This window comes from Anser cygnoides, chromosome 25, assembly GCF_040182565.1.
Source record: "Anser cygnoides isolate HZ-2024a breed goose chromosome 25, Taihu_goose_T2T_genome, whole genome shotgun sequence".
Lineage (NCBI taxonomy): Eukaryota > Metazoa > Chordata > Aves > Anseriformes > Anatidae > Anser > Anser cygnoides.
This window is the reverse complement of record NC_089897.1, coordinates 3,035,946-3,054,781: the sequence shown is the minus strand read 5'-3', so window position 1 is coordinate 3,054,781 and position 18,836 is coordinate 3,035,946. Positions and strand designations below refer to the sequence as shown.

The 18,836-nt window shown below is 47.4% G+C and overlaps 1 protein-coding gene across 5 annotated transcripts in view; it reads left to right on the top strand.

Annotated features, from left to right (window-relative positions):
- The window catches only part of IGFN1 (immunoglobulin like and fibronectin type III domain containing 1), a 60,897-nt gene that overhangs the window by 3,586 nt on the left and 38,475 nt on the right, over positions 1-18,836 (top strand). The window contains exon 1 of one of the 5 annotated variants that reach the window (XM_066983233.1): positions 16,273-17,296. The exons of 2 other annotated variants lie outside the window; for them this stretch is intronic. The gene's annotated coding sequence lies outside the window, so the exon portion shown is untranslated. Of the gene's footprint in view, positions 1-16,272; positions 17,297-18,836 lie in introns of those variants that run through there. 2 more of the 5 variants (XM_066983229.1, XM_066983232.1) reach the window with 2 other exon arrangements.

Sequence of the window (18,836 nt, the reverse complement as noted above, 5' to 3'; positions counted from 1 at the left end):
CTTCTAAGCCACCAGCGTAGAGCACAGCCTGCAGAGGTGGCACTTACAGCACGTTTGGGTGTAAAGGTGTCTGTGAACTGTCAGTGGCAGCCTTCTTGCTCTCCTCACACTAACGTGTGCGTGATCTGGAGAAGGACAGGAATGAATAAAATTAGGCTGAATATGAGAGATCACACTTACAGGACGGAGCAGCTTCAGCCTCCAGGGACAGTCCTTCGGTGTTTGCTTTGCACCCATCGCTGCACTATGGAGGCTTCTCCGTTAGTCCCCTCCTGACTTGGCAGAGAATAGAAGTGAAGCACTGAAAGAACATTGCAGTTGGCACTCTGTTCTCCACCAAGATTTTTGGTGGAATGGCACAAAACACTGGAACATTTCAGCATAAATCATCAGTCATAGCTAGCATGGGTTCGTGACGTGAAAGTCCTGTTTAACTAACTTAAAAACTATCCTTTATGACAAGGTTACCCATCTAGTTCACCAAGGAGGAAACCGGCTGATGTAATCTTTTTGGATTTTTGAAGCAAAGCTTTCAATACTGTTCCTCACAGTATCCCGGACGAAATGTCCAGCATGCAGCTAGACAAAAACGTAATGTGATGGGTGAACAGTTGGCTGATGGATTGGGCTCAAGGGGTTACAGTAAGTGGGGTTACATCAGGCTGGTGACCTGTGGGGCTCCCCAGGGCTTCATTCCGGGGCTAGTTCTCTCCGATTTTTTCAAAAATGATCTGCATGCAGGACTCGATTGCATACTAAGGAAGTTTGCAGATGATACTAAACTGGGGGGAGCTGCTGACTCCCTCGAGGCTGGAGAGTAGACCTAATCCACTGCTGTTTCTGCAGCTTTGGTACCAGCTGTAGAGAAGTACATATAGTTATGATCAATTGTAGTGACACATTAGTCGCATTATGTCATTGCCAGTCAGCCCGGCTGTGCTGAAATTAACCCAAAGTGCTGTATTTCCAGCTGTTCTTCTGGGTGACTCCTATCCGTGAGGGATTGCCTGTAGCGTGGGATTTCCCTGTACGTGATTTTTTTGGGTCAGGCTGCTCCCCAGAAGGCAGTGACACTTTTGTTAGAAAATATTCCATCCTGTCTAAATTAATCTTTTTGTTGCTAATTTTGGAGGTAATCAGATAGCGTGGCAGGCAGTGCTCTCATCACTTATATTGGTTGTATTAAAAATAGGATTTAAAAAATAATTTCTTGGGCCCTTTTAAGCTCGTCCTGGATCTTTGTCAAGAGGGCTCCATACTGTTCCTCCCCCAGCATTCCTCCCTCTCTGGAATCCTGCTTCGTTACGCCTTTTGGGTTAGCCTTGCTTGCTGCCATAGATATTATTTCTCATATTATATTTCACCTTCCCCCTCTCCACGTCCCATTGCAGCCACAGAACAGGACAATCCCTTATCCCAGTCTCAGCAGGACAGGAGGGGATAATGTTGCTGACAGAAGACTATACGAGGCAATTAACAGCTTTTACCAGCCACTGGACACTGATGGGAAGGCAGGTTATTCCGTACTTGTCAAGGAGCCACAGAGTGCCTCTCCTGCTTGGAGGGGAGCACAAAAGGGCCTGGGCGAAGAAGCAGCTCTGCACTGCTGCTGCTGTGGTCGCTTTCTGCTTGGTCAAGGATTTTTCCAAGTAGGTTCCAAGGCAGTGTTTTCTGATAGGAGTGGCCTGTGCAAATGTGACACAGCACCACTGACTGCTCCACATCACTGGGGTGTGCTCTGGATTGTTCTGGGCTTCTGTCCCTGTGAAACAAATGGTCCCATGGGCGGTAGGAGTAGGCCAAAAATCGTATTTCCCTCCATGGCTCTTCTGGGATCAGTGAAAAAGTGTAATGCAGAGCAAGATTCGGCCTCTGGACTTACTTAGGAGGGATGGAGGAACATCAGGCTGCATCTGGACTGACGAGTGACCTGCCAGACTGCCCCGGCCTTGCAGGGCCTGGCCTCGACTTTCTGGTGCTGTGTTGTTTATCTACAGCTAGCTCCCTCCAAAGGCCTGCCCTGGCCTAGCAGACTTGTTGTGGGTGGCAGCGTGCATCCTCTGTTTCTCTCCCAGTTGGTCCTATTTATAGGTTTCAAATGACGGCAGGTGGGGAAAGTGAGACATCTGAAGTATGAGGGACTGTCACCGAGAAGGCAGGGATATTTATTTGAGCTGATGAAACTTGTTGTCATTGCACAGTACTAGGAACTCTGCGTATGTGTTGGGGGTCATCATTTCCAGAGCATCGGTGGGCCTGTCATGCAGGACAGAGCAAACAAAACATTGTTAGAATGGAAAGAGGGATTTTGGCCCAAATAAATTGTACTCAGTTATCACCACCTGGACAGCAGTCAAAACACCAGGAAGTTTCTCCTGAGGGCTAAGATAACATCTCTCCCTTGATGTTTTGTTAGCAGTCTGATCTCCCAGAGCAGTATCATTTGGCTTTCCTGCGCGCTGAGGGTGAGCTGAGGACAACCCACTCGGCCGTAAGTCAGATGGGCTGAAGTCTCCCTGGTGATTTAAGGCCCATGGAGGGTGTTCCCATTGTTGTCTCCATTACTTCTTTTGTCATTATCTTATCTCCACAGGCTTTCTTCCTCAACTGCAACAGAAACAGGAAAAACCTTTCTGGAAACTGATCTTGCTGTGGTGGGCAGGTTTCACAGTCCCTTCCCAGTCTCAGTGGCTGTTTCAGCACTGGGGAGCACTCGTTATTCCCCAGTAGTAAGGGGAATGGCCAAGGTTGTAAGGGGATGGCCAGGTTGTCCACAGGAGTGGTGGCCAGGTCTGCAGGGTGTCCCAGTGACTGGGATTACCACAATAAGCAGCTGGTAACGGTGCAGGGAGCTGTGATCCTGTAAAATTTCTGCCATTTTTTTTTTCTGCCTGTTGTCAGAGCTCTAGCATGCCAGAATTACCTTAATCTCTAAAAAACCTAGGGCTTGGAGTAGAGACCTCTAGGAGTCCGTTCCCTTCTGTGATTCTGTTTTATGACACAGACAGGATTCGAGGCATTGTACAGGGACCGGTGACAGCGCCACTCTGTAGATGTCTTTTCCAGAAGGGATTCATTTCAAACCCAAGGCAGCAAATACTTGTGTCTCTGCAGGCTCATCTTCTGTTTGCCCAAGAACGATGTCATTCCCCTCAAGACAGGCAGAGAGTTGCAAGGTAAATCAGTCTCCACGCAGGCACTCATACCTTGAACATTAATATCCAGGCAACCTGAAGCCCAAGTAGCCTCAGGCTACCACTGCTTCCTGGGCCACCTCCACCACAGCTGCTGACAACAGCACAGCTAATTCTGCTGGCTGAAGGTGTTCTCTTGCTCCCCAGTACGCAGACAGCTTCTACCGTACTTTAGAGAATGAGGGCTGGAGCAACAAAGCAAACAGAAAGGGACTTCATTTCTTTGTGGGTTTTGTTTGTTTTGCTTTTCTTCCCTCCTTTCACAGATATTTCAGTGGAGGTGCTGAGTAAGAGTACCTTTTAATGCACCCTTATCTGTCTGTGTGTGTCATTTCTTCCTCATCCCCTTTCTGGGGGTTTTGTTTACCTTCCTCAAAGGACTGATGAAGTACCTTGGTGCTGGTCATGCAGCCGAGCGTGATGAGGAGCTGGAAGGAGCCAGCTGGCAGGACATTAATGGAGCACTGGTTTGTGCTCTGAAGAGGCCAGAGGAACATGGCACCAGATCAAACCAGGGATCCGTCTACTCGAGGATCCCTCCTCTTGCAGTACCCAAGGTGGTGGCCATCCTTGTGCATGATCCTGGAGGTTGGTTTGACCTCCAAGCTCTTCTCTCCTCTTGGGCAAGTCCTTCAGGGCAGCAGTCCCAACCTACCCCTTATTCCCAGCCCCTTGGAGATTCCTTTCAGGCCACTGTTTTTGTGCCACCCAAACAAAGGCTGTCAAAAGCTGCAGTCACGTATGAGGGTCGAGGGCAGTGACAGACAGCGCTACAGCAGGAAAATCAGGTGCATGCTTGCCTGGTGCTTCTCCTCCCCTGAGACTTTTTTTTCTGAGTGTGATGAAGCTGGGAGTTCAAATGGGCTGTCAGAGCTGTGTGGATGGTGGATGGCTGCTGCAGCTTTACAGAAGTTACATGAACCTACGGGATGCAATGTGTAGGAGGGATGGTGTACACCCAGTATTCTATCCTGAATCGCTGTCTTGGGGTGGAACAATTCACTGATCAGCAAATCAGACCTTCTCCTTCGTTTGCTACCCTAGGTGCTGGCAGCTGAGCTTGCATAGACGGCAGATGCAGAGACAGTGGTTAGTGCTGCAGCCAGGCTCGGCTTTCCTTGTCTAAATACGTTGCTGTAGCAGTGGTGTTGGGCAGAGGGAGAGAAAGAGCCCTGAGGAAGCAGAGGAGAGAGCAGGTATGTGCCCCTTCTCCACAGCCTCCTCCCACTGCGAAGGTGTTTATCCTATTGACAAACGCTGTGGTCCTTTCATAACTGCTGCATTAGCGGAGGATCAAGTAGCACTTAATGGGAGCAGTCTCCCTCCTAAAGTGTGATTGAAAAGGTCACCGAGGTGGATGGGGGAAAATATTTGCAGCAGGCTGACATAAGCCTTGGCTTCTGATTGGCAACAGGTGTATGTTTTAAGCGCTGCCCTCCCCGTTCAGCATTTTTGCTGCCCTCCCCTCCCTCCTTCCACAACGTTGGCTGAATGTTTTGCAGCGGCGCCACGGAGCATCTGCCGAGCTCAGTGGGAGGCACATGGGGCAACACAGCCCAGCCACAGAATTCAGGGAAGAGGTGATTTGAGGCCAAGTGTTGCTTTCTGAATTAGCAAAGTCAAGGAAATCAGGCAAACTGTAAATGAAGCTTTCTCATGAAACTGCCCCAAGCTGAATTGTTAGGTCGAACATGACTGGGCTCTTCTTTTTTATGGCACAAAATATATAGTTGATTTCTTTTTTTAATATAGCTTTATTACTCAAGGCTGCTGGTTTTGCCTCTCCCTGATGCTGGCCCTACAGTGGGTTTGATGAAGTGAAGTTGCCAGGTCTCAGATTACCGACATTTTTAACACCCTCAGTTTGTCCAAGCCAGCAGAAATCTTACTACTGCCCCTGGCAAGCCTGTCCCTGGGGTCACGGACACATATTGATTGCTTTACGTGTCTTCTCACCCTACTCTCTTGCTGCTTTTGGTGTCCCATCTGTCTTATATGGTTTCATTTGGGAGAATGCAGAGCACTGAATCCAGGCCAAGTTGCTGATGACAAGCCAATTAAAGACCTAGCAAGAGAGGAGTACCTTAATGAAGGAGAAGTGGGAGGAAGGGCAGTTTGCCAGGGCTGTGCTGTGACAATCTCGCTTAGGAGAGCTAATTGTGTGTTGTAATTGATGGTTCAAGGGAGCTATTCACTTCACAGACTGTAAGGCAGAGGAACAGAGAGCTCTTTTGATGGCATATTCTGAAAGGCTTTGATGGGATCACAACTTCCAAGGGCGAGTTCATCTTCCACGGTGCCAGGCAAATAGTTTTAACACGGAGCTGCACGGTCTTACACTGCTCTAATAGGTGATCTGGAAAGTATGCTAAAGCCGCGTCAGTGGAGACAAAAAGCCTAGAGCAGGAATCTTCATGGGACTACCAGTGGTCATGCTGAAGGTCAGGTGCTACCCAGCAGCCCTGACCGCGAGCCAGTTCGCCTCCCTGCGGCATACAGTGCACTGGGAACAGCCAGCATGAACGGGAGGTGGATTCTGGCACCGGCTGCCGGAGGTGCTTTGCTGGATTATTTCATTAGGAACGTGTGCGCTGGAAACTTGCGGGGTAACGTGACGTTGGCCCAGCCCATACTCGCAGGGAGTTGGTGTCAAATGGCCCAGTTACAGCAGCGTGCTGGTGATGAGGTTGCTGACAGATCCGCATAGCAGGACGCTGGTCTCAGGGCACCATCCTGTGTCTGCTTCTCCTCTTCATCCAAGTTAGTCAAAGCAAGGCACTCCTTCACCTCTGGGAGATGCTGGAGTGTAAGGAATACTTGCAGATACTAAGAATTTTATTGCCCTTTGGTTTTGCTTCCTGGCTCTTGTTTCCATGATGCGTTCCCTTTCTGAGTGGTGGCACTGAGATTCCTTTTACTGGCAACCAAATTAACTGGTAACTAATTAACTAACTCACTAAGCAGGAGGGATGAATTGGAGAGCCTCTGGATGCAGTCTCTAGCTCTGAAAGGGAGTGGGGACTGGCAAACAGTTGTATCAGGTCTTGTGCGTTTTGTCCTCAAGCTCGGAGGAGGATTTTTCCAGTAGTTGCCCCAGGAATGAACATGTCTCAAGGTAAGCAAGTCACGCAGCGGCTCTGTGTTTCCCACCTCCTCGGAAACAGTCTGGGGTGTAACTCATGGACAGTGTCATGGCCCAGCAAAATGCTATTAACCAAAAAGCACCGTAAAGTACTGTTTTTATTGTAGCAGCTGTGTTTGCCACAGGCCTCTGCCAGGAAGGTCTGTTTGCAGCAGAGAGCCCCTGCCCTTGAAGCCAAGGGCCCAGCGGTGTAGGAACAAATACCTGCATTCACACTGTCCTCCCTGCCCTGCGACCTCTCCTCACAGCTTCTAAAATTCCTCTCACCAGGGTGGTTATTTCCTTATTATTGACACCTGTTTGGACGGACAGGCGCACTGACCATTTACAGAGCCACCAGCACTGCAAGCTTTTATGCATACCTATATAAAGAGGTGTTAAAACTGGCCATGTGTAATTTATAGTCTGCAGCAGGAGACTCAGCCCACTGGACGCAGCACGCTGGAGCATTAGCTCTGCTGTCAGCTCAATTGTCAGCCGGATGCCGAAGGAGTGGATACCCTTTGGGTCACAGCTTTCCGCATTCTTGATCACAAGTCAGCAGAGTCATGAGCCTTAAGACAACTGTTGTGATTCTTCGGCTCTGAAGCACTCAGCAGGTCCTGATAAAATGCTCTTACACAGGCATGTACACAAACACATGCACACACACACGTGCATCCCAAATGACGGAAGAATCATCGCTATGACTGGCAGAGAAGACGGACACAGAAGTGGTATTTCTGTCTAGATCAAATACCAACCTGTGATTTCTACCTTAAAGATATGGAAGTCTTGCCAGCAGGGAAGAATTAGGACCCTCAATTCTAAGGGCTTTGATGGCAGGGGTGTTGGTAGCTCTCAAAATTTGTGTATAATGATGCCTTGTTAATTCAAATGTATGCTTTGTCTTACTTAAAGGTTTCTTCATTGCTTCATTGCTGGGCAGATATATAGGTGCCCTGTCGTATGGAGCACAAAGTTCACTGTAGTTTGGCTACTGAAGGAGAACGCCCAAGGATAGGGACAACAAATTGCCAAAATAACTGAACAGCAAGTCACTCCCAACTGGCATTTACTGCAGCCAAGAGTTTCCGAGTCCAGTGTCTCATGGCCATTTGTCCTCCCAGATTTGATTCCTGACCTTAGAAAAGACCTCTGAATTTGAGTGGCAGAAAGCTGTGTCACAGTCCCTATTATAAAATTAAAAAAAATCCATGTTAATTTTGTCAGATGCGTCTGCTGCTTTATGCTAACTATGAAGCTGTTTCAGACCCGGCCAGATCTAGTGGTTAAAAATCTGGTTTTCCTCTTTGCGGTCAGTTATTTTTATTTTTCCTTCTGTCACCTTGTCCTCCCTTTTGGCATTTATCTTCATCAGGTTTTTATCATCTTTTCCCCATCTCTCTTTTATTGGACTGAACAAGTCAAGCTTCTTCACTGTTCTTTAAAACAGCTAGCCCTCTACTACCTTGAGCAGCCCGTGATCCCGTCTCCATATGTCTTCCTACTTAAGCAAATAATTCTTGAATGTGCATGAACATCTGTGCTGCCCACATTCTGGTGGAGCCTTCAGAAGGTGAGATGGCTTATGGCTCCCTGCCCTTTAGGGAGCAGCAGACCCTCGCTGCTTCCTGCCATTTTGGTCCAGGAAAGCATCAGCTCACTGTTCCGTGGTTGGTGTAAAAACAGAAAACAAGAAGAAAGAAAGAAATTCATTTTTGTTAGGAATGTAGAAAGCAAAACAGAAACTGTCATGATGCTATAGGTATCTCTGGCGCTGCTGGTCTAGTAGTGTGCCTGCATCTCAAGTGCAGTCTGTGCTTCTGTCTGCCATCCCTGTCTCAGACAGGATATGAAGGTGAACTGCAGTTCAGAGAGGAGTGCTAAGGGTAATGAAGTGGACACCCACCCATGAAGCAGATAAATGGAGGTTTCTTTTTAAAATGCAAAAAGCATGGTGGGAATTGCATCAAATAACTGTACAGACTGGAGTGGGAAGATGAACAGAAACGGACTGTTAAGTGGTTTTCGTTCTCCTAGTGGAAAAACAAAACAAAACAAAAAAAGTGGGAACTAACAAAGTATGGGGTCAAATAAAACAAACGAAAATGGGTAAGCACTGGGGTGTAACCAGGGTGTGGAGCTCCCTTGTCATACAAATATGTCCATAGACCTTTCCTCCAAGAGAGGCATGTTTGTACCACCTATGCAAGGTCAAAGAAACTGATCGCTCAAGGTCTCTTCCTCACTGAAGGCAGATGAGAGCAGGTTGTATCCTCTCCGAGCATGCACAAATTTATTCTTAATAATAAGCTAGGGCTTCCCAGTTATTAATAATAACTGATATCAGACTGCAGCATGTCAGCAATTCTTCACAGAACCTTAATGACAGACCTCACGGTAAGCAAAACCATTAGAAGAGAACTGTTGCCAGGAATCCTAAATCACTGACTGTGGCATGCTAAGGTTTGGATGCTTCCCCCCTAGCCTGCTTTATGGAGATAGTTTGTCAAGATTATTTTTGACTCTCAAAATTTCCCTCTTCTGCAGTGATTGCCCTTCTTTCTTCGTGGTTGTCATGCCTTTGCAGATGTGCCTTGTTACTCCACCTTCACCTGGATCTCTGTTGTATTCATGGTTGCTACCCCCTTTTATCCCTTAATCCATTTCCACATTTTTTTAACAAATCAAGTTCTCTCGGTTTTGCCCTAGTACTTGTACACAGAAACTTCATTTGACCACCTCACGTTCACTTTCTAACAGACCTTCTACTTGCTATAATTATTATTTCTACACATTTCGCCAACATGAATTTTATTCTTCTCCATCTTCAGCCCCTTAATGAGCCCCCGATTTGTTGACTTTCCACTGTAATTGCTCCAATATGTCCATGCCTTTATCACCTCCCACAACCTGCTGGTTTTGCTCTTGCTAATGCAGCCCGGGCTGCTGCTGGCCTTTGCTGCAGGGGCTCGCTGCTGACTGCTCTTCGGTGTGTTGCTGTCAGGTCCTTTTCATCAAAGCTGCCTCCCAGCCAGTCCGCCCTCAGCCTGCCCTGCTGCATGGGGTTGTGCTCCAGGTGCAGGGCTTTGTGTTTGCCTTCCGTGGACTCCAGGAGGTTCCAGTCAGCCTGTTTCTTCAGCCTGTCCAGGTACCTTTGAACAGGAGGCCCTGCTCTTCAGCTGAGTGACTGCTCCCTGCTTGGATTTTAAGTTTAGGATATGGGAAGGGAGGAAAGAAGAATGTCGCCTCTCAGATTTGTGTCAGTACTCCCAACTGGGCTTCCCACAGCTGCTGTCAATGTCCGAGCTCAGAGTCCCAAGTTTCCAGCGGGGTTTGGCTAGCCAGCCTGATCCTGTGCTTGTGCCTTTCCTTTCACTGCCTTTGTATCCCGAAGACTTTGTCGCCAGGAGAACTGTCAGACTTTCTCTGTGTGGCTTTTCCTGAGACCTCTAACAGTGTTCCCACCGTCTGCAATGTTGTGTTCCTTTCTCTTAGCTGCCATGGGTTGCACCATCGCAACTCCCTTCCCATGGGGATTCTCGATTGCAGCCCCTAACCCCTGAATGCATCCCGAATACAGTGGATCCTGATTCCCATGGGGCTCTTCTGCACGGCAAAATCCTCTTGTCTACAAGGTGAAAGGGCTGAGGTCGTGTCCCTTCATATGGGTGGCACTTCTGTCTGGTCCCCACCTGGCCATTCCTCCAATCTGTTTTGAATCATGAAGTTGAGCGTCCACAGAGACAGCACGCTGCTACAGTGAGCAGTCTGCAAAAGGACCTGGGGTCTCGTAGGAAGGGACACAGAGGTTATGGTGAGTGACACAATGAATATGAACCAGCTATGTGTGCTTATCATAAAGCTAACTGCATCCTGGGCTAAATCGGAAGGAGTGTGGCCAGCAGGGTGAGGGCTGGTCACAAAGATGACAGGGCCAAACACTTCTTGGTGGTGCCAACCCATACAACAGGCAGTGGCCACAAGCTGCAGCTCAGGAGGTTCAAGATGGACGCCAGGAACAGCCTGCCCTAGGCAGCTGATGCAGATCTGGGGCTCGTCATCAGACAGCATGAACGTCTGTCCTTGGTGGAGAGTAGTTGGGTGGGTGTCAACAACCTGGGGACAAAGCCACAGCTACCCCAGTGGGGTGTTTAATGTCCTGCCCTGCGAGGAGGGGGTTGGACTGGGGACCTCCGGAGGCCCCTCTCGCTGACACCCCGTGAGTGACCGCCAGTGACCCAGCTGCAGCTCACTCTCAGCTGCCCAGTTAGGCTTGTGGGTTCACTAGGGGTTTGCTTGTATCTAAGGCTTGCTCTGACCTTGCATCTATGGAACAAAGGTTAGAACCATGTGATACAGAAAATAATAAAGCCTTTTTTTATAAGTACAGCGGAGAGCACTGCAGGCCTCAGCTGCTCTGTGAACTCTCACAGCTTTCCTGCCACCTTCTGACCGGGTCAGCGTGACTGGGTGCCTGGGAGCTGTTCAGGTGGCTTTGCCCTGATATGCTGTATAGCTCAGTGTGAAAGAATATTCATTCCTTAGGCGAAACGTTTAAGGAACTGCTAGAACTACTAGTGTCTGAAAGAGGCTTCAATTCTTGGAGACTTATAAAGGCAAACTGGGGCTGTCCCTCTCCTTTTACCTTCTGGTTGAGCTCAGAAATCAGCTGACATAGTTAAGCTGACAGTCATTAAATTTATATGTCCTTTGCTCCTGTCATTCTGTCCTCCTGTCTGATCTGGCAGTTTGGGTCTGTTGACCTTTGTGGCATGTAGCAAAGCCAGTGTATCTTGGCTTCTGTCTCAGACGGCTGTGGCTTGTTGCTTAAGGAAGTTTATTTCTCAGGGATATAGTCATAAGTCAGCAATGTGCATGTTCTATTTTTGTAGACATACCTAGAGAGTCAGGAAGAAGGCCAAAACTCTTCCAGAGGAGACAGACAGCAGATCTCAATGTTCTTATCAATGAGATGTAAGTTCATAAGCTACAAAGAAGATACAAATTGTACAACAGGATAAATAAAGAGAGAGGACACAGAAAACAAATGTGCCTGCACGGTGACATGAAACCAGAGGAAGACAATGATAAATAGGTAAATACTTTAGGAAGAAAAAGCTGTAATTCTAGGGTAGATGTACAGGACAAAGAACTAAAGCAAATTTTGAAAACTGGGTATATAGTCCTAATACACACAACACATAGAAATACTCTCTTCATATTCTTGCAGAAGGTGGGCAGCAGCAGTTAATGGTTGATTTGACTGCTTCCTGCTTTTTGGAATTCTGGGCTGCTAGACATCTTGTTCTCTGTGCTAGGTTGTCCCTTCTGCATCAGCAGCCTCCCACCTCTGCTGCTGATGGTTTGGGGTGGAACCCAAGTTCTTTATTATTGTCAGGAAAGGAATGGTAAGGATGGCCAAGAGAAGCATCTCGCTTGTGTGTTCCTCTTCCCAGTGGGGAGTGGGAAACTGTCAACGTGACCCAGCTAGCCATGAGGATCCAGGTGGAGTCCAAAATTGTAGTGACACTGAGGAATACAGGCCAGCCCTCACAGATGATAAACCTGAGTTTTTTCTCCTTCTCTCCTTCACCACATGCTGCATAAGCAGCTCTGCTCCTTTATGGTCACTGCGAGGAACAATACTTTTGTTCTTTTTTAAACCCCTTCAAAGTAGACACACTCGTTGGGAGAAAAGAGGAGAGTAAGCGGTGAGTGCAAAATGGGATATGCCTGAAAAATAAGCTGAATTAAACTGGAAAGCAGGTGAATGGCTGTAGGATGACCCATTTGCTGTCATGAACATAGATAGCTCCGAACCATCTGATACTCTCACATCTGTCAATCAAAGAGATTGATAAGGACATGCTGGGCTTTGTATAGGCCCAAACTGCAAGCAATTTGCTTGCCATTCAGTTTGCCTCAGAGCAACAGACCAGCTCCCTCTAAATTCGGGGTTAACCAGGGCCTTTGCGTGGGTCTTGTTTCCTCCTGCTCAGCTTCTGGCACTGGTATTGTCTGCCCGGCCACCCATCCCAGAAGACAGCCCTCCCTCATCTGTCACCCGTTTTGACACAGGATCTGTCTCTGACACCCACTCCTCCTTTCCTCCCTTCTCCTAATATTGCCATGATGTATCGGCACCCCTGACATTATCCTGCCCATTTCAATGATGCATCTATCCATCCATCTGCCATGAAAAGTGACCTGCTCACTATGTCCCTCCGCCCTTCAATCAGACAGGAGCCTGCCTGTCTGTCTGACCAGAGGCAGGCAGAGCGTGCTTCATGGTTGAAAATACAGAGAGCGTGAGACCTGATGTCACCAAAAGCAATACTTAAAAAGTAGCTCATGGAGACTGTCAGAGGACCAAGTTGTAAACTGGGCTACAAGGTACAATATCATCACACAGTTCCTATTCAGAGGCTCTGCCTTTCCCAGGCAGTTGCAAAAATATCTGTGTTGTAGGAAATAATATTGCAACAAGACAACCGAGCTCAATGTGAGACCTTAAAGGAGGGGAAGGTGATTTTATTTTAAAACAAAATATTTTAATTCACTCCTATACACATGTACCCTCAAGGACCCAGGTGCTTATATCCCAGTGGTCGTCCCAGCACACAGGCACCAAGACGCAAGCATCCAAGTGACTCCTGTGACTGCAGGGAAGGCTCCAGGTACTCAGTACCCAATAGTCAGGTCTGAACATTTCAAACTGAGGTGGCTTGCGAAATGAAGTTTGGGGTCTTCAGGAGCCTTGAAGTATCGGCAGAATTTATCATCTAGCACTATCAGGACTAGGCCATGTAGCAATCTGATCATCATTTTTTGGTGGCATCTTTTGTTAGGCTTCTAACATGGTCTGTGGTGGTCTCAGGCTGAGTAACTGAGGACATGGACGTGCAGACTTGTTACGTTGGCTTTGATGATCACCAGAGACTGTTGCCATCACTGTTCCTGCTCTGTTCACCTACAAGTGCCGTTCAGTGCACCTGGTCAGTAAGGCCTTTGCCCTGCTTCTCCTACCCCTTCCATCATGGAGCAGCTCTGTTTTTCCTGCTCTCTGAATTCCAATTCTTACGAGCATTCCTGTGCTAAGGTTCCTGGCGTGGCCTTGTGACTGGTAATGAGCAGTAAAGGCCTGTGGCAGAGCCTGTCACGTATTAGGTCACCATCACATGGGAGAACGAGTGAGGGAACTGGCTGCCACAGGGTGTTTGGGGGAAAAAAGCTCAGCTGCATACACGATGGAGTAAAGTCCCTCACAAGGCCAGCACGAACCCCACAACTGTCAGCCAAGACAGTTATAGGGTGACATCAGACCTGCTTTGGGCCCGAACCCAAGAAAACATTTGTAGGCTGGGCACTTACCGTCTTGCTTAGTGTCATCTGTCCTTTTCCGTGCATACAGGCAGAAGGTCAGGTTACCCTGATAGCAATCGGAGCTTACAAGGGCAGGCTTCTCTCTGTTAGTGGTACTGGGCCAGGTGAGCTCCACTGATTCTCCTTAGCCACTTATTCCACTTGAAGGATACTGGAAGAGGTGAATCAGAAACCCAGTTTGGTCATTCCTGCTGTTTAGGTTTTGGCCAATTTCTTTTATGTGACTCTGAACGCTTGGAGCATGCTCATGTTCTGCTGCTTTCCTGAAGAGACAATAATTGATCCAGTGGGTGCCAGTGGGGGAAAGGGACATGCAGTGGTTGAAAAAGCAGCTCTGGTGGCAATGACCCTTTGTCTTGTGGCTGAACTCCCTGGAAGTCTCCAAGTGCTCTTGGATGCTTCTGTAACTCTTATTCTCTGCCTCACAGGTGCTCATTGCCTCTTCAGAAGGCCTTAGGTCAACTAGGAGGGGAGTTTGGGTTTACTCCCTGGGCTTGGGTAATGGAGAGGTGTCCCAGCCCTTCACCTGGTAGAGTTTCTGTCTTTGAACCATGTCCAATCCATGTCTGGGTGCATATGCTGAGCTCCTGACTGTTGGCTAGGTCGTTCAGCTAATTGGTTTTCCAGAGAATCTAGCTACTGGACATCAGCCTCACCACAGGCAAAAATTCCAGAGATTACTGGAATAATAGACCACTTCAAAATAACCTTTGGTGCCTCTGAGCACCAAAGAGATGATGAGCACCTGAGAGATGCTCTGCTGCCAGGCTGCATCCTGGTTTTGCACAGAGCCTGTGCTCTGGATCCAAAACAGTGTTGCAGTTACTGTAGGACATCCATCAGGACTAAACGCTGGGAGTCTGAAAACTGTCTGAGATGGGACATCTGCATTCCTCTTAGATGGGGGAATCCCATCCCCATAGTCACACTGGATTTGTGCTGGACATCCCCACTCTACCAGCAGGATCATGGCCTCGTTGCACATTCCTCAAAAACCTTGGAAGAGTAGCTGCACTACAAGAAAGCAATGCCTGTAGCATTTTAAAGCATTTTAGCAACTTGCCTTAGCTGTCCGAGGTATTGTACATTAGGCAACTTGCACAACTGTCTCTTAGTGTCCATGTCCACTTCCTTGAGACTCTGTGTCTCTTGAGCATAAAGCTTGAGAAGAGCACAGAGTGAATTGTATTCTTGCTCTTTCACAACAAACGCTCAGGGTTCTCAGGATTAATGCACTGGTTGCCCATTTCTCTGTTTTATCCTCATTTGATTGAGAAGTGAGATTTTTGTGCTCTCAGTATAACTGCTAACAGACAATTTAATGACTGGGTTGCAAACATAGAAGTGTAGAGGGACAGGGCTGGTTGAGCTGGCTGTGCTTTAGGATAATACTCTGTGGGAGAGTAACAAAATCTGTCTGTGTCGTAAATAAACCTGAATAGCTTATTTTGGCAAAGAATTTTCATTCCTGACAGATGCAATTTTGAGACAACCAATAACCACTTGCTAATCTAGGATGAAATACTGTTGGAATCTGACATCTTCAGGTCAGCTCATAGAATTTGGTGGGTTTCCAGTGGAGTCTTCTCTCACATGTCTAAAAGGAAATAATCTTTATGAGGGCTGTCAAAGGGAAGGGAATGCTCAGGCTTACAAATCATTGAAGCAAGTTATTGGAAAGGGATGTGCCAGAGGATTGCTAAGTAAAGCACGTTACATAAGGCTGCCCTTTGGGTTTCTGAGGTCTGGTAACTGGGACATTTTCAAGTTTATCAGACTGAGTTTAGTATCTCCTGCGTTGTTAGTACTTCCCTACTTTTTGAGGCAGACCTTTTGCATTTTGCTGGCTGTAAATGTGCATAAAGATGTGATTCTTTGGGATGTGCCACCTGCACCTTAATGACTTAAATCTGTTACTGTATTATCTCAGCAAATTGTGGGACAGTCCAAGCTATCTCACCAACAGGAAGAACTCTCAGCGATTGAATGGGGAGGTAGGAAATCCTCATATCAGCTGGGCATTATGATGGCCAAGGAACTGAGGAGCTCAACTCAGAAAACTGGTTAATTTGTACTAAAGGAGTTAAGGAGCGATAACGCCATTTGGGTTAGTTGATTTCTTGGGAAGTACATAAGATGCAAACATTCTGTACTCCTGCTACTTATCTTGGTACCTCTTGCTGTGCTTTCTTTATGATTAGTTGCTTAGCCAGTCTTGGTGCACTGGAGGTATAGTTTTACACAGCAGGGCAAGGGGCCCATTGCTTGGTGTGAGGGGGCTTACCTTCATAGAATCCTAGAAAATCCCGAGTTGGAAGGAAGCCTCCAGGATCATCAGGTTCACCTCTAGGCTCCACAAAGGACCAAAAATCAGAGCCTATGTCTGGGAGCATTGTCCAAACGCTTCTTGAACTCAGCTCAGTGCTGTGACCACGTCCCTGGGGAGCCTGTCCCGGTGCCTGATCACCTCTGGGTGCAGAACCTCTCCCTAACCCCCAGCCTGACCCTCCCCTGTCCCAGCTCCACACTGTCCCCTCGGGTCCTGTCGCTGTCCCCAGAGAGCAGAGCTCAGCGCCTGCCCCCCCGCTCCCCTCGTGAGGGAGCTGCAGGCCGCCATGAGGCCTCCCCTCGGCCTGCTCTGCTCTGGGCCAAACAAACCAAGGCACCTCAGCCGCTCCTCGCACGTCTTCCCCTCAGGCCCTTCACCATCTTGTAGCCCTCCTTTGGGCACTCTGTAGTAGTTTTATGTCCTTTTCGTACCGTGGTGCCCCAAACTGAAGACAGTACTGATGGTGAGGCTGCCTGTCACTGTAAAGGGGTGTACAAAGCTATGTGGGTAAGAGAGACTTCTCTCAGCCATCCAGCTAGGGCACAGGCTCATGCTTTTCACCTGCAAGCTAATAAATTCGTATTACTAGGGTGAGCTGGTGCTGTGAAGTGCTCTAATTCCTTCACTTATATTCATAATACTAACTCTTCAAAGAGTTCTTAAGAAAAGAGCATTTTTTTAGAAGACTTATTCTTAAATGAGCTTGGCCACTCACTTTAACCAAAGTTCAATGTATCTCATCAATTAGTAACCCTAATTATTCTTGAGATTTGTTTCAAGGCAATTAAGCTACAGTTTCCTTTAGAACATACAGGGCCATTCAGTTGCATGAAAGTTTTTAATGAATCACTGCGAAGAGGAAACACAATCTGCAGAAAAAGCACCACTCCCAAACTACTTGTCAAATATTGAAGAATTATGTTAATCTCAGATTTGTCCAGCACCCTTACTGGTATGGACTGAAATAATAACAAATAGGAGACAGGTGCATCAGGTTCCCGTAAAAAAAAAAAAAAAAAATCATCTGGATGTCTCACAGGCTAACAGCTCCGTGACAGGCTTCCTCTACTAGAGGGAGAGGGCGAGAGAGAGAGATTAAGTGTGAGAGAAGGAGAGGCAGAAGTCGAGACAGGGAGCAGCTGAGGAGGATCCCAGGGACCCAGCACTGATCCCACAGCTGAGCACTGACTGCAGAAAGGACACGGGAGCTGCAGCTTTGACAGCACTCCGAGTAGAAGAGGACCTCTTGGGAGACGTGCATAGGTCAGTGCTTTTTACCTGTTTCAGATGAGTAGCTGTGGTTGCGGTTAGCTAAAGGCATGTTTGAGCTCCTTGTGATCACCTTCGCAAGGCAGAAAAGCTGACCGGTGGGGAATAGTGGACACCACTAGTTCTATACCCACATAAAGGAAAACTCTGTGACCTCTTTGTGAAATTGTCGTATTCCTGGGGCAAGCAGGGGCTGAAGGGGAGAGACATCCTCTCCTTCCATCATGGTTATTTCTTTCTATTTCAATTATTTCTCTGTTGGATGCTGGCATAATTTTCTAGACTCATTTTATTCTGACAATTGAGTGCTGGATACAGTTTGACAGAGGACAGCCTTCAGAAGGAATGGGACAGCATTCCCAGCAACGGGAGTCCTCTGTCACCTCTGTGGGTGCCAGGCATTAACTTGTGCAGGCAAAGGACAGGCAGGGCAGTACTAGAACAATGTTGAAAATAATGTTCAGGCATCCCGCAAAGAAAGCGGGAAGGCAGTGTGTGCTGTGGCTTCTTGGAATTTCAGAGAGATTTTCTGTAGTATTTGTTTCAGTGACAAACTTCCTTGCATGTGAGGGTATGAAATATTAAAATAGTTTGTAATGTGAGGACTGGGCATTTCTCATCTGTTGCTACTGGCAGGTTGGGGAAACAAATCAGAAGTGGGGTATTTATTAAGCGCTCTTTTTGCATGTAAATTTGAAGTGGGGGGAATGAGAAGAAGCCTCATAACTTGAATCCCTTGCGGCATCTGAATAGTGCCGCTTGCCTTACTGTGCAGTGAGTGCTTGCTCGAGTGTTGGTGCACGCGGAATGGTTCAAACATGCCTAGATAACTTTAACTGGCGCAGAAGATGTTTGGCAAATCCCAGTAACCATATGGGGTCACATGAAAGCAGCTAAAGCATACCTTATTCTCTATAGTCATTAAAGAGGACAACGTGTTTTAAATATAATTTTCGTTAATGTCTCAGGGAGGGGTGAAAAGTACTGAAGGGCTGATAAGTCTGGTAATATGTTGATGTTTAATCACATACTTGCTGAATCCATGTTTAAAACCCCTATTGCCATCTATTTTGTTTTCCCAAACACAAAACAGTAAGCAAATTCCACATACTGCCCAGCTCAGGCATTGGAGCATGCAGCAAAGTGAATCAGGAGGGCAGCTACCACAAGAGAAAAGTAGGAATATCAGGTTTATTGGCAGCCAGGCTCCGTTTCAATTGTGGATTGTGCTAGCAACCCCCTTCAGTCAGTCATGGATGCAAACAGATTAAATCAGTCCTGAAGGAAATAGTAGGCATTCTGTACGCCGTGGGAAGGAGGGAGCTAATCTGCAGTGTGAAAGCGGAGTACTGGTGCTTCTTGAATTTGTTCCTCTGCTTTTAATCTTTTCCGTATATTGAGTTGCATCTCAGTGTGTGAAAATCCAGCTAACTGCAGTGGGTTTAATCACGGCTTTGTATGAACAGTGATGATGGACCTCAGCTTGCTGGTAAACTGGGAAACTGGCATCTTGGATGTGGGATGTAAAAATAAC